Here is a 13,889-nt window from a genome sequence, read left to right on the forward strand (position 1 = left end):
CTGGAGCCCAGTCCTCCGCGACTCCGCGCCCGCCGCCGCCGCCGCTTCTCCGCCGCTCGGCGCCCGCCTCCCAGAAACAGGGAGACCTGGAGACGTGCGTCCCGCGAACCTGGCGCCGCAGACACCGCCCCCTAGCCAGGCGGCTGGGGAGCCGGGAGCGAATCGACGGGCTCGCACGGGGCAGCCCCCTCCCCCCCGCCGCCGGGGCTGCCAGAGCTGCAGGTCCCTCTTGGGCTAGGTGGCTGGGCGGGGAAGAAGGGGGAGGGGCGGGGGCGGGGGGAGGGGCGCGAGCCGCGCCTTTAAAGCGGGCAGCGGCCAGCGCTGGCGCAGCGGAGTCGCGGTCGGAGCCCAGGCGGGCGTGCGTTTGTTTATGTTTCGCTCGGGCCCGCTCAAGTGCCTCCCGTGGCGCCGCAGCCAAAGTCTGTGGCGTCTTCCGCTCTTCTCCAGGTCCCCGGCCCTGCCGCCTCCGCGCCCCCTTGTACCCCCTTCTCCCCGCCGAGGGGCCCGAGTCCGGGAACAGCGCGGGCAGCCCCCTTCTCCCCTCTTCGCCCGTGGGCCAGGAGGACGAACGCAGGTCCGAGCGCGGACTGGCTCCTGTCACTTCAGAGAAAAGACAAGCCGGGAAGCAGGGGGGACAACCAGCGCGGCGGGTGTTTGCAAAGGGCCGAGCCAAGCAGGAACGACCACTTTGGGGGTCTGTGTGGTTTATTTGCCCGCAGGCGCTATACCCTCCACCCCCTTCCCAGGAAAGGACGGGGGGAGGGCGCAGGTCGGAACATAAATCTTCCAACAGGTCAGGAAGCGCCAAGTCTCCCGGGCTACCAGAAAACCCGGACCAGCACGTTCATCACCTCCTTGCTCCCGCTGCTGCCATCTTGACAGTTTTCCCCCCTTCACTCAAGTCCTTTAAAAAATACTAACGGGAGGGAAGGGGGGCGCGCACACCGAGTCACGGGGAGGGAAAAGGGAAGCGCCTGGCCCAGCTCGGAAGCAGATCCGGAGTCACCGGGAAGGCGACCGCCCCGCTGCACAGCTCCGGCGCCTACCTCAGTTCCTTCCCTTCAGGGACGAGGGGGGAGGAGGCACAATTCTGCGCGGACCCGGGGCACGGCGAGGAGGGGGCGCGCAACCTCGGCGAAGGAGAGGCGCTCCGGCCGCCGCCGCAGCCCGCCTGAGGAAACGCCTGTCAGCCTGCGTGCCGCCGCCTTCCACATTCCTCCTCCTCCCTTCCACGAGCAGGGCGGCCGCGGCAGCAGCACAAAGTTATAGACACACGCAGGGTGCCTCAACCTAGGCTGACGGCGGGCGGGCGGGTCCCCGCCCAGGGGGAGGGCTGGGCGGCAGGCCCGGGTGTGCTGTGTGCGTGCGTGCGTGTGTGTGTGTGTGTGTGTGTGTGTGTATGTATGTGGGCTCGCGCGCGCGCCTGCGCTGCCGGGCTCCGCGGGACTGCGGGCGTGGGTGTCAGGGAGCGCGCGGCGGGCCGGGACCAGGCGGGCTCCCGCAGCCGTCCCCTCCGGGTTCCTCCTCCCTCCCGAGGGCTTCGACGACAACAAAGCGCGGCGCTGGCCTAAGAGAAGAGGGAGGAGGAGAGCAGAGACCCAAACGCTCCACAAGCGCAGTCGCGTGGCCTCTCAGACTCCCGGCAGAGCGCCTGGTACCGGGGGTCTCCGGCGGGCGCTTCCGTCCTCCGGGCTCTGGGCCCGCCCTGGTGTCCCGTTCCCGGTTAGAATCGGACCCCAGGTAACACCAGATAAGATGCTGACCGCAGATCGCAGGGATTACCACGGCGTGGGAATACAAGCGAAAATGTTGGTGCCTTACTGGACTTCGATAAACTGATGCCTTCAGATTTGATCGGGCACCGAGAGGTCTGCAGCTGAGTCTTACCTAGGACGCCCGACGCAGTGGTTCACTCTCCAGGGATTTCAAGGCAGAGGAGGGGAGAAGTGTTAACTAACTCAGGAGAAATGCAAATTATTCCCCATTCCTAAACGCAAGAGCAGATTTTGAACAATTATGAATGGGAAATAATTTGATTCTAACTTGTAAATGACTCCACAACGACTACTTGTGCATTTTTGAGTTTTTAAAAAAGATACTTCTTTAGGTTTAGACAAACATCTTACGAGTCCTTATCCTGTCAGTGCCTAAATTGTTCATTTGTGCGCTAAGAATGCACTACCTGCGACACGCACACCAAAACTCGATCCCTTTGGTTCATAAATATCTTCCCCCCCACCCTTTTTTCTTAAATCCTTCTAAGTCACTGGTGATATCTCAGAATCTAAAGCTCGCTCCTCAACAATCCAATATACAAAAAGGTCCAACCCAGGGTACTCGGGAGTCCGCCCACCCAGCGGACTCCAGGCTCCGGGCTTTGCGCAGGGCCCGTCACTCAAGTGACGTGAAGCCCCGCCCCTGCACCAAGCTAGTTCGACGCGTACAAACAGATGATGTCATTGTATCCACACGCGCGTGACCGGGGTGCTCTGCGCCGCGTCTCCATTCGCTGCGCCGCCTACTCGTCAAACCATGCCGCGCGCTGACTGGCCACGGCCACCAGTCTCCAGGCCCAAGACACCCCTCTCCGCCCCCCGCCCCCGCCCCCCAGCAAATAATAAACAATCGAGTAAAATTCTAGGGAAGAAAGGAGGGGAGGGAGGAGAGGAGAAAGAGATTCGAGCGACCCAGAAGCCAATCCTCCGCGCGCTGAGGGAGAGTCCAAAGGAGGGGGACTTGAGAAGACAGGGGAGGGGAGAAGGGGAGCCGACCTGGGGCGATGGGTCCTGCCGCGTTGTGGCGGTGTCGGGGGAGGAAAGTTGGAGAGCACCCTGCGGGGCGCGCCTGGCAGAGCGGAGGGACGCTAGGGCCTAGGAGTGGCAGGACTCCGGGCTTCGGAGCGGTGCGCTGCGGTCCAAGGGGGAGGAGAGCGAGCAGCGCTGGAGCGGCGCGGGCGGAGCCGGCAGACACGTGCGGGAGGAGGGCGGGCGCGCGCCGCACTGGCTCGCCCGGGGCGCGCGGCGCGGTAGCCGCGCGCGGTTGTTTACCAGCGCACGTGGGTGTTATTTTTAAATGGAATGTTGTGCTGGCCGCGCGAGCTGCTGAGTGGCGGACGCGTGGGGCCGCCCGCGCTGGCTGGGGGACGCGGCAAGCCCGCGCAGAGGCTTCTCCCGGCTCTGCTCACGGGCCAGCCAGGCTGTCCCCACTTCGGGCTTCCGGCGCCGCGGCTGGCTCGGCCCTGGGAACCTAATGGCGAGTTTCGCGCGCTGCCAAAGCCTCTACGGAGATGTCGCGTTTCCGCCGCGGAAAGCTGCCTTTTTTAAGCCAGGCTTCGGCTCCCTCATTCACATTCCGGGAACAAAGCCACCTACTTTCTCTTCGCCCTGGAGGCCAGGCCTGGCCGGGCTCCGCGGCCACAGTTTCCAGAGCTAATTTCACACGCTCACATACTCCCTGGCACACTATACCCCGACCGCGAGGTAGACTGTTATCATCTTGCGTAGTTTGTGACCTCGCTACCTAGCTCAGAACGTCCCCAGCCCTTTATGCGCCCGTCACTTGGGCATACAGTTCTGCCAAGTACAACGCTTTTCCTACCTAGGCTTGTCTTTGGAGGGGAACTCTGGGAAAGGGGGCTCTGACCGCTTGCTGGGGTTGCTCCTGTGCTTGCTGCTCCTCTCCTCTCATTGTGGGTTTGTCCTTCGAAGGAGCCCTGAGTTTGCATTTGGTTTATAGCATGGCAATACTGAACTGCAGGTGTCCATAGGGGGTCGGGGCGGGGGAGGTGGGGGGGGATCCGGGTTTGAAGTGCACGGGGCAGGAGGGGTTCTGGAGGTGCCTTTAGGCATATTATTGGGAGTCGTGTTCGGGTTTGCAGGAGGAGCCCTAAGGCCACATCACCCAGTGCTTTGCACCTTGACACAGCATAAAATCCAGAGGACTTTCTGTTGCTCCTTCTTAATGTTTATAACCCACTGTAAAAGAAAAGAAATGCTTTTTCCTCTCTGAATGTAAGCAATCTTTTGTAGGTAAAATACATGCAGATTTAGAAAGAATGTATTTACACTGGCTGGGCTCTCAGCCATTAGATTTTTACTATAAACCTGTTGAGTGTCCATTTCCAGAATGCATATTCCAAGGGCATTCAAAAAATGGAAGTGTTAAAGATTCAGTAGGTTAACTGAGCTCCTTGTGACCCTTTGTTGAGGAATGGGAGTTGGGGACGTGATATAGCTATGCCCCTCACAGAGCTTACAGTCGTGCTGGATAGACATCAAAAAGTTCAGTATTTCAGGAGTTGAAAAGCAGTACAAGACAAAAACACAAGAGATCCTGCATAGTGTTGGGTAAATTTCAAATGGATTGGAGGATCTTAACTTCAATTGGTAGAACAACAACAAAAGCTTCAAATGGCAATGACTATAAGCATTCAGCTTGGTAAATGTGCATCATACCCAGAAAGTTTATACCCTTGTAATTTGGCCCTGTGGGCAAACCTTTGAAAACTGAGGTTGAACCTCAGTAATTGATTTATTTTAGCCTGAAGTTGTTTTGACCTTTACTTTCCTCTCCAAGGCCTCCACGGTCCTTCATTTCTTCCATCCACCATTTTTTTCTCTAAACTTTTTAGTACATACAATGCCTAACTTAAGATTGTTCAGTTTAGGATTTTTCGACATTACAGTGGTGCAGAACTGATTCACATTCAGTAGAAACCCTACTTCAAATTTCGAATGTTAATCTATGCTCCCCTACCCTGCCCCCCCCCACAACTCCTAGTCAGCCACCTGATCCCAGGTATTAACAACCAATGTACTTATAACCATTCTGTACCCATACAGTCATTCTGTGTTCGCTTTCAGTACAGTGTTCAATAAATTACGAGATAATCAACACTTGATTATAAAATAGGATTTGTGTTAGGTGATTAAGCCCAACTGTAGGCTAATATAAGTTTTGTGAGTGTGTTTAAGGTAGGCTAGGCTAATCTATGATGTTTGGTAGGTTAGGTGTGTTAAATACTTTCTGAACAATATTTTCAACGTACACTGTTTTTCTTTTTTTAGGACATAACCCTATCATCATAAGTCAAGGAAGAGGGGCGCCTGGGTGGCTCAGTCATTAAGCATTGCTTTCAGCTCAGGTCATGATCCCAAAGTCCTGGGATAGAGCCCTGCATCGGGCTCCTCCCACTCCCCCTGCTTGTGTTCCTGCTCTCGCTGTCTCTGTCTTGTTGTCAAATAAATAAATAAAACCTTTAAAAAAAAATAATAAGTCAAGGAAGATCTGTATAGGAAAGTCAACAGTTGATTAAGTTGAGTAAGTCAACAGTTGTTGATCGAGAAGGAATGCCAGCATTATCTTTGTGGGAGAATTTTTAATCAAAACTTTCCTCATTTCTTAATTCACTTCTTGTTAATTTTTACACATGACTTAAGGTGGTGATTGTCCACTTCATTTTGTTTTGTTTTTTAAGATTTCATTTACGCGGGGGTGCCTGGGTGGCTAAGTTGATCAGTCTGCCTTCAGCTCAGGTCATGATCCCAGCATCCTGAAATGGAGCCCCAAGTTGGGCTCCCTGCTCAATGGGGAGTCTGCTTCTACCTCTGCCCCTCATGCTCACTTGTGCTCTCTCTCTCAAATAAGCCTTTAAAAAAATATATTTTTTTTACCTGAGTAAGCTAAGTAAATTCACCATTTCCAACATTTAATTGTGAGACAATTGGAGCTCTGCCTCAAAGGGGCCACCACTAAGCACCTGCATCCTTGCCCTATCCTCCCCTCACCTAGGTCATCTACATACTCCCTGACCCCAGAGCCTAAATAAATACTAGAGACTGAGCATGCTGCCTGCCAACAAAGTGTTCATTTCCCTCCATGACTGACTTCTACATCCATCTCAACAATGAAGAGTGAAAACAAATACAATATAAGCCTCCAAAAAATTTGTGAGCCAGCTGGCAAGAAAGGATCCCCAATATTCAGGTTTATAGCTGCTCCCCACCCTTCGTCTGACACCCACATTAGTCCCTTCCTCTGCCTCCCCATTCTTCTGCAAACTACTCACGGGAAGAACATATTGAATACTATATACTAAAGAGCTTGAACTTGGCTTGTCTTTAAGGGTGTTAAAGAGATAGCAGGCCCAAAATGGAGTTACTTATGCTGAGTCCCACATCGACAAACCAAGACTTCATACCTAACCTAACTGCAGTTTCAACACCCACCTCATACCACCCCCAGGAATATAACTCTTAACTAGTCAGCATGGAATGACCTGGTCAGTACTGATGAGATAACCAACCTGATGGACTCTTGTCTAGTCCCCTTAGGAAGGCAACCTTGCCTGAAACAAATGCATTCTTTTCTAGTGATTTCCGTTGTCCACACCCCTTCCACCCTCAAAAACGTTTTCTTCTCTACAGCTTGGTGGAGCTCCTTCCTATTGCCAGATAGGATGCTTCTTAATTCATGAATGGTTTAATGAAGCCGATTAGATCTTCGAATTTATTCCACTGAATTTGTGTTATTTACCAGGGCATCCTTTGAGGCAGGTTTCATCACCGCTCTCCCAAGAATCTCTGGAGCCCCTGTCCTCTCTCCTCCTCTTTGCCTTCTTCAGGTACGACCTACCCCGGCAGAGCTTCCCAGTCATTACAGCGACTGTCCTCAGATTCATTTGGAGGACAATACATGTGTTTACAGCAGGAAAGAAGTGGGGGATCCAAAAAAGATTGAAGGGTCGGCTTTAGCTCAAGCGGTTACTTCGCGAAGTCTTCAAAAAAGATTGAAGGTGTACCTGAAAGGGAATTGCATAGGGAAGAGAAAATGGAAAGGATTCTCTGTTTGGGTATTATAAAATAATGGTGATAGCTAACCTTTGTTTGTTGCTTCTGGGCCCTGAACTAAACACTTTATTTGCAGGACTTAAGCCCTATATCTGCCCTCTCATCGGAGGCAGATACAGTCATGCTAAATGGCATGGGGTTTAAGAATTCAGACTCTGAGGTCAAGTCTGATCGTTGTTGGAAAGATTGGGTTAAAGGAGATGAAGCTAAAGCATTTAGGCTTAGAACACTGGGAAGGGTTGAGTTTTAACAAGTGATGCTCAGGCTCCATCTTGGACCAACTGAATCAGAATCTTTACAGGTGTTAATTTATTTTTTTTTTTTTAATGTTTGCCAAGTGAATCTAAGGCAGTGAAAATCGAGAACACTGAATGAGAGGTCTCTTCTTTATACTCCCGTCTTTGCCCTCCTCTATGACTACTGGCTTCTGCTCAAGAATGATGACACTGTCATTAAGTATGCACAAAGGGGGCAGGTCCCATACCCATAACATCTCAGTTTGTCTCTAGAACAACCTGCCCCATCAGAAACCATCCCTCTCCTTTCACATAATTTTGCCCTGGATCACACAGTGAGTGGCAAGCCCAGAATCTGAACCAAAGGCTATGTGAATCCATGGCATGTGTTCCTTCCCCAGCCCCGCAGTGCTTTTCCAGCAGGATTTCCCTATGTGGGCCCTTTAGCCTAGAGAAACAAAGCTGGAACCAGACAAAGAAACATAACCCCAAGGACTAACTCAACCAACCCAAAGCAGGTATTTAGACAAATCTACATCCATCAGGTTGTCTTCTTGGATCTCTTATGTGTTTTTAAGTTTTTGAATCAATTGGCAACATTTGAAAAGGAGGCCATTTCACCTGAAAGTCAGATTTCTCAGTCTTCTTGAAAAATAAGATCTGGTGACATGTGCCAATAATTAGCTGCCATGCGCTCTCCAGTTCACCTCTTCATCATCAGGCCCTCTGCATGCATGTCTCCTGGTAGACCACTAGACATTGGACTTAGCCTCCCTAACTTGTATCTTCTACTTCTACAGGCCAAGGCAGGATTGGCTCATTGTAGCTCGTGAGAAACGACTGTGCTCATCCCTTCCCAACTCTTCATTCGTTCAGTGAATCAAATTGGTTACTTGAAACCGACTGCTCTGGGAGTTGTTACCCCCACAGAAATTGGCAAATGCTAACAATCAAGTCTTTTGTGGGTTTGTTTTCTTTCTCCTGGGGGTCAGTTTGCTAGCACACCATAGCACATCCACTCAGCCACTGTCTGGTGTTTGAAGACGAAGATTTGTTTTGAATAGAAAGTGAAGGGAACAGAAGCACTTGAGAAACTACTTCAATCCTATTAAGCAATTGATTGTACATCATCTAAGCTTTTCTCTTTCTTTAAGATTTATTTATTTTAGGGGTGCCTGGGTGGCTCAGTCATTAAGCGTCTGCCTTCAGCTCAGGTCATGATCCCAGGGTCTTGGGATGGAGCCCGGCCTCCCACTCCCTGCTCAGCAGGAAGCTGCTTCTCCCTGTCCCACTCCCCCACCCTGTTTGTGTGCCTTCTCTCGCTGTCTCTCTCTCTGGCAAGTAAATAAATAAAATCTTAAAAGAAAAAAATTTATTTATTTTAGAGAGAAAGAAAGAGCAAGCCCTGGAGCAAAGGGAAAAAGCAGAGGGAGAGAATCTCCAGCAGACTCCTGATTGAGCAAGGAGCCTGACATAGGGCTGGACCCTGAGATCATGACCTGAGGCTAAATCAGGAGTCAGATGCCTAACTGACAGAGCCATCCAGGTACCCACTAGATTTACTTTAAAAGTACTTCAAATTAATATGTGAAGTAGATACCTAGAACAAACCTTTTGATGAAAACCAAAGTTGGATATGATTTTTTACTATTTTTTTTAAATGACTCGAGCTGGCAAGAAAGTGAGGATAAAACAAAGTTAAAGTAGGAGCCCTAATAAGTGAGCAAACTCCTGGAAAATGTATCAGACTGCAGTGTCCTTGAACTTCCACATTGATAGGTGTGCAGTAGTGGAGACACAGAAGATAAACCCTCAAGCCTACCCAAGATCATAAGCAAAGTAAGAACCTATCCCAATTTAAATTGGCACAGTCACTATGGAACGCAGCAAGGAGGTTCCTCAAAACATTAAAAATAGAACAACCAGGGCGCCTGGGTGGCTCAGTGGTTTAAGCCGCTGCCTTCGGCTCAGGTCATGATCTCAGGGTCCTGGGATCGAGTCCCACGTCGGGCTCTCTGCACTGAAGGGAACCTGCTTCCCTCTCACTCTCTCTGCCTGCCTCTCTGCCTACTTGTGATCTCTCTCTGTCAAAATTAATAAATAAAATCTTTTAAAAAAAAAATTTAAAAAAAAATAGAACAACCATATGATCCAGTAATCTCACTTCTAGAGATCCAAAGGAAATGAAATCACTGTCTCAAAAAGATATCTGAACCCCCAATATTCATTGCAGCATAATTCACAATACCTAAGGCATGTTTCCCGGCATATAAACAACCTAAGTGTCCATTGAAAGATAAAGGAATGAAAAATATGTTGCCTATATATGCAATGGAATATTACTCAGCCATAAAAAGAAGCCATAAAAAGAAGAAATCCTGCCATTTGTGACAGCATGGATGAAACTCCCCGGCAGTATGCTAAGTGACATAAACCAGACAGAGAAAGACTGTATTATCTCACATATATGTAGAATATTAAAAAAATTCTCCAAATTCATAGAAACGGAGGTAGATTGGTGGTTGCCAGGGACTTTTTGTGAGGGAAATGGAGTTGGGGCACCTGTGGCTCAGTCATTAAGCATCTGGCTTGCACTCAGGTCATGATCCCAGGATCCTGGGATCAAGCTCCACGTCTTCCGGCTCCCAGCTGGACAGCGAGCCTGCTTCTCCCTCTCCCCCTGCTTGTGTTCCCTCTCTCACTGTCTCTCTCTGTCAAATAAATAAATAAAATCTTTTTTTTAAAAAGTTGCTTACGGAGAATTTATAATTAAAAAAATAATTTAGGGGTCACCTGACTGGCTCAGTGGGTTAAGCCTCTGCCTTCGGCTCAGGTCATAATCCCAGGGTTATGGGATCGAGCCCCGCATCAGACTCTCTGCTCAATGGGAAGCCTGCTTCCCCCTCTCTCTCTGCCTGCCTCTCTGCCTACTTGTGATCTCTGTCTGTCATATAAATAAATAAAAATTAAAAAAAATAATTTAGGGGCACCTGGGTGGCTCAGTGGGTTAAAGTCTCTGCCTTCAGCTCAGGTCATGATCCCAAGGTCCTGGGATTGAGCCCTGCATCCGGTTCTCTGCTCAGCAGGGAGCCTGCTTCCCCCTTCTCTGCCTGCCTCTCTGCCTACTTGTGATCTCTCTCTCTCTCTGTGTCAAATAAATAAAATATTTTTTTTAAATAAATAAATAAATAAAATTTAAAAATAAAATAATTTAAAATTGTAAATTTTAATTTACAATTAAAAAAAGGAAACAGAGAGCTGTTGGTCAAAGGATACAAACTTTCAGTCACAAGATAAGTTCTGGGGAGCTGATGTACAGTATGGTGACTGTAGTTAACAGCACTATTTTATACTGGGAAGTTGCTGAGAGTAAATCTTAAATGTTCTCACCACAGGCACACAAAAGGGTAACTATGTGAGGTGATGTGTTAACTAACCTAATGTTGATAATCATGGCACAGTGTATGCACATATCAAGTAATCACACTATACACCTTTAAAAAAAAAAATGGAATGCTTCCCAAACTTGCATGTAACCTTTGTACACGACCATGCTAATCTCTGCATCATTCCAATTTTACTGTATGTGCTGCCGAAGCAAGTACTCATTGTACACCTTAAACTTACACCGTGTCACATGTCAATTATACCTCAATAGAGTTGGGAGAAAATAATTTCATTTACAATAAAATACATATATTAAAAAAAAAACATCTTTCATAAAACTGGGATACCAAAGAACCACAGTCAAGATGAAAGTGAAATTGACTTGCTGCGCAGAAAAGGACCCCCAAAATATTTGCCTGTATTGATCCTAGTGTTGGATAGAGAAAAACAAAAAGGAGATATGACTCTTCCTCGCGGGTTCATAATTATAGTGTGGTCTGCATGGAAGATTGTGATCTAAATTCAAGATACCATGGAATGTTTAAAACTTAATGAGTCCAAGATTGGGGTGCTCCAAACACCAGGCAAAACAAACACAAATGCTCTCTGGAGATTTTCTTGAACTTGGGCCCCAAAGAATACCTACAGATAAAGCTTCAAGAACAAGAGCTTACAATCAGAAAACAAAAAAACAAGGAAGCAAGCCTCCATAAGTAAAAGCAGATAGAAACAATAGGATCAGATACACAAAGATTTGGGATATTAGAAGAAGCAGACACAGAAAATAAGTGTGTTTAATGTATTTCAAGAAATAAAAGAGAATGAGAGTCTAAAAAAAAAACTAAATAGATTTGAAATGAAAGTACTTCTTATTTATTTGTAATTTTTTCTTCCCAAACATATTTTAGACCCTGGAAGACATATAAAGCTGAATACTTTATATGTTGTGTTTGTCAGTTGAAGGAAGGAAGTACTCAACTCCTCTTTTGAACAGTAAGAACTGAGTTTGTGACCACAGTTTTAAAAATCCTATTGTAAGATCCAACGAATCACTTCTACAGGAAAGGAAGGCATAAAGGCAGAATTAATGCAACCCTGCATTAATCTAGCTGGAGATGGCATTGGGCTTTGTAAGTGGTCCATCCACTCCTTTTCTCATCTTGGGAAAACTAGAGAAGTAAGCCTGGGTCTGTGTCTTCTTGTTAGAAAATCTATTTTAAATATCTAGCAATTGGAATCTTAAATACAAATTACTTTAAGGTATTGATGCAGGGACGGCTGGGTGGCTCAGTCAGTTAAGCACCTGCCTTCCACTCAGGTCATGATCCCAGAGTCCTGGGATGGAGCCCCGCATCAGGCTCCCTGCTTAGCAGGGCGTCTGCTTCTCCCTCTCCTTCTGCCTGCCTCTCCCCTGCTAGTGCGCGCGCTCTCTCTCGCTCGCTCTCTCTCTGAAATAAATAAATAAAACCTTAAAAGAAATAAAAAATAAAATATTGATGTGGTACAGCTCACAATTCTCAAACTGGTAAGGTATGAGGCCTACACATAATGTTACAGCAAACCCCAGCATAGAAAAGTACCAAGTAAGCTCCCACAGTTGTTTCACAAGGATGGTGTCTTTGAGTCTGAATGTTATTCATTAGTGACAGTTCAAATACCTTAGAAGAAGGCTTATCCTTTGTTGGAGGAGCTTTTCTCTCAGTTCAGGTCCTGGTTGACCCCTTCGTGGTGGCCTGTCTGAGCAAGGTGTCCTAGTGCTGTTAGTGGGACGGGCTTTCTGAGTCCACTCCGAGTCTCTCTGCCCACTCCGAGAACATTCAGGGTGTCTGGCCTGAGCACCTGGCTTCTCACCAGAGAGGAAATTCCAGTTGGTGGTTCCATCCACTCTTCTCCACATTTTGGAAAGGTCTCACCTTCACCCTTTGCCCCTCTGGATAGTCCTCCTCTAAGATCCCATGTCTGGGCCCTCTTTGGGGCTACTCGTGCTCCTTTCTGGAGAGACAGCTGATGCCAAGAAATGGGTGGCAGAATTGCTAAGGAGATGTATGTGAGGAAAAAGTGTCCAGGCCTCCAAACACGAGTCCCTTTATGAAAGCATAACATCTGAACCTCACACGTTTGCACGGCACTGAGAGCCCTTTTGCAACTCCAGTTCTCAAATGTATAATGGGAAGAGGGCTTTTTTATTTTTATTTTTTTACTCTTAAAATTATTGTTATAAAATCTGTGTTTTGGAAACCAATAAACCAAGTGAATAATTCCATAAAAACCACAATCCCTACGGCACCTGTCCTGTGTAGGGAACGAACCAAACTCCATCACTCTGGGTCAGACTTTCCTATTCACTATGGAGAGTGAAACTCCCTTTGGAGTTCGTAGGAATTTTGCTCACCAATTAGAAGAGGGTTGAGCCAATCCAACCCCCCCCCTTCGTTTTTCATTGGTTGTGCTATGAAACTACGTTGTTCCAGAGTGCCTCGGTTGTCATGACAACCAACTGGAAGGGCTGTGACCCACAGGGAGCCTAGAAAAGGGAAAGACTGTGGCCTGCACCTCCAGCCTTTCTCCAGAGCACAGGCAGGAGAAAGGAGAGTCCAACAGCCAAGAGAAGGTCAGTGGCCTCAGAAACCCTTCTCAGCTGTCCCCCCAGACCTGACAACTCTGCGTGAAGTGGTGAAATCATTTCCTCACCTGCTGAACCAAGAATCAGAGCCCATCTTGGGAAACCACAGATGGAAGAATTCCATGAGGCTCAGTCTGAAAATGGTCATTTTGCCCCCCCCCCCCAGTACACAATATTATCAAGAAGTTGTCTTTTTAAATGAATTGATCCCCGAGTGAACAATTATAATTGCTTTCCTTTCTCAAAAGTAGAACTAGTTTATCTGGGTATGTTTTAAGTTAGTCCCTCTTCCCTTTTTCATAGTTGTAGTCTGTAAATGCTGAAATCAGGCCAATCAGAATTCTTACGTCATTGTTGCTCAACTTCGAGATTCAAGAAATAATCAGAAGAGGAGAATGCTTGGAAAATCCCTTCTGGAAGTCCTTTATGTGGCCCCACCTAATGGTTTCATTCTCTCAGATATTAAAAAAAAAAAGTTTATTAATTTTAAATCTGTCAATTTATCCAGTATGAAACAGAGGTACTTTGTTAAATAAATAAAATATTTTAGAGACATCTTTATTTTCTACTTGTCCTGTATCTATAAGGATGATTTGCCTGTCTCCTTTTTCAACATATACTTTCTTTTTTTTCCCACTTTTTTAGTGAGAACTATAACATGCCTGCAGAAAATAACAGAAGAGTTTATCTTATGTGGCAGTACAGTTTAATGAATGCTTGTTAAGAGAACGTCATATAACAAACACTCAGGTAAAGAAATAGAACATTACCAACTCCCTACAAATGCCTGGGGTA

General features: G+C 47.6%; 1 protein-coding gene and 1 non-coding gene across 3 annotated transcripts in view; both read right to left on the reverse strand.

Annotated features, from left to right (window-relative positions):
• Positions 1-1,357, reverse strand: part of FOXO3 (forkhead box O3) — a 125,338-nt gene extending 123,981 nt beyond the window's left edge. Inside the window, exon 1 of one of the 2 annotated variants that reach the window (XM_046004683.1) lies at positions 1,047-1,357. The gene's annotated coding sequence lies outside the window, so the exon portion shown is untranslated. Of the gene's footprint in view, positions 1-86; positions 184-1,046 lie in introns of those variants that run through there. The other variant, XM_046004685.1, reaches the window with a different exon arrangement.
• A 9,229-nt stretch (positions 1,358-10,586) lies between these two features.
• Positions 10,587-10,689, reverse strand: LOC123942911. Its single transcript, XR_006818536.1, has one exon. It is a non-coding gene; the product is annotated as a U6 spliceosomal RNA (small nuclear RNA).
• Positions 10,690-13,889: the final 3,200 nt, after the last annotated feature.

This window comes from Meles meles, chromosome 5, assembly GCF_922984935.1.
Source record: "Meles meles chromosome 5, mMelMel3.1 paternal haplotype, whole genome shotgun sequence".
Lineage (NCBI taxonomy): Eukaryota > Metazoa > Chordata > Mammalia > Carnivora > Mustelidae > Meles > Meles meles.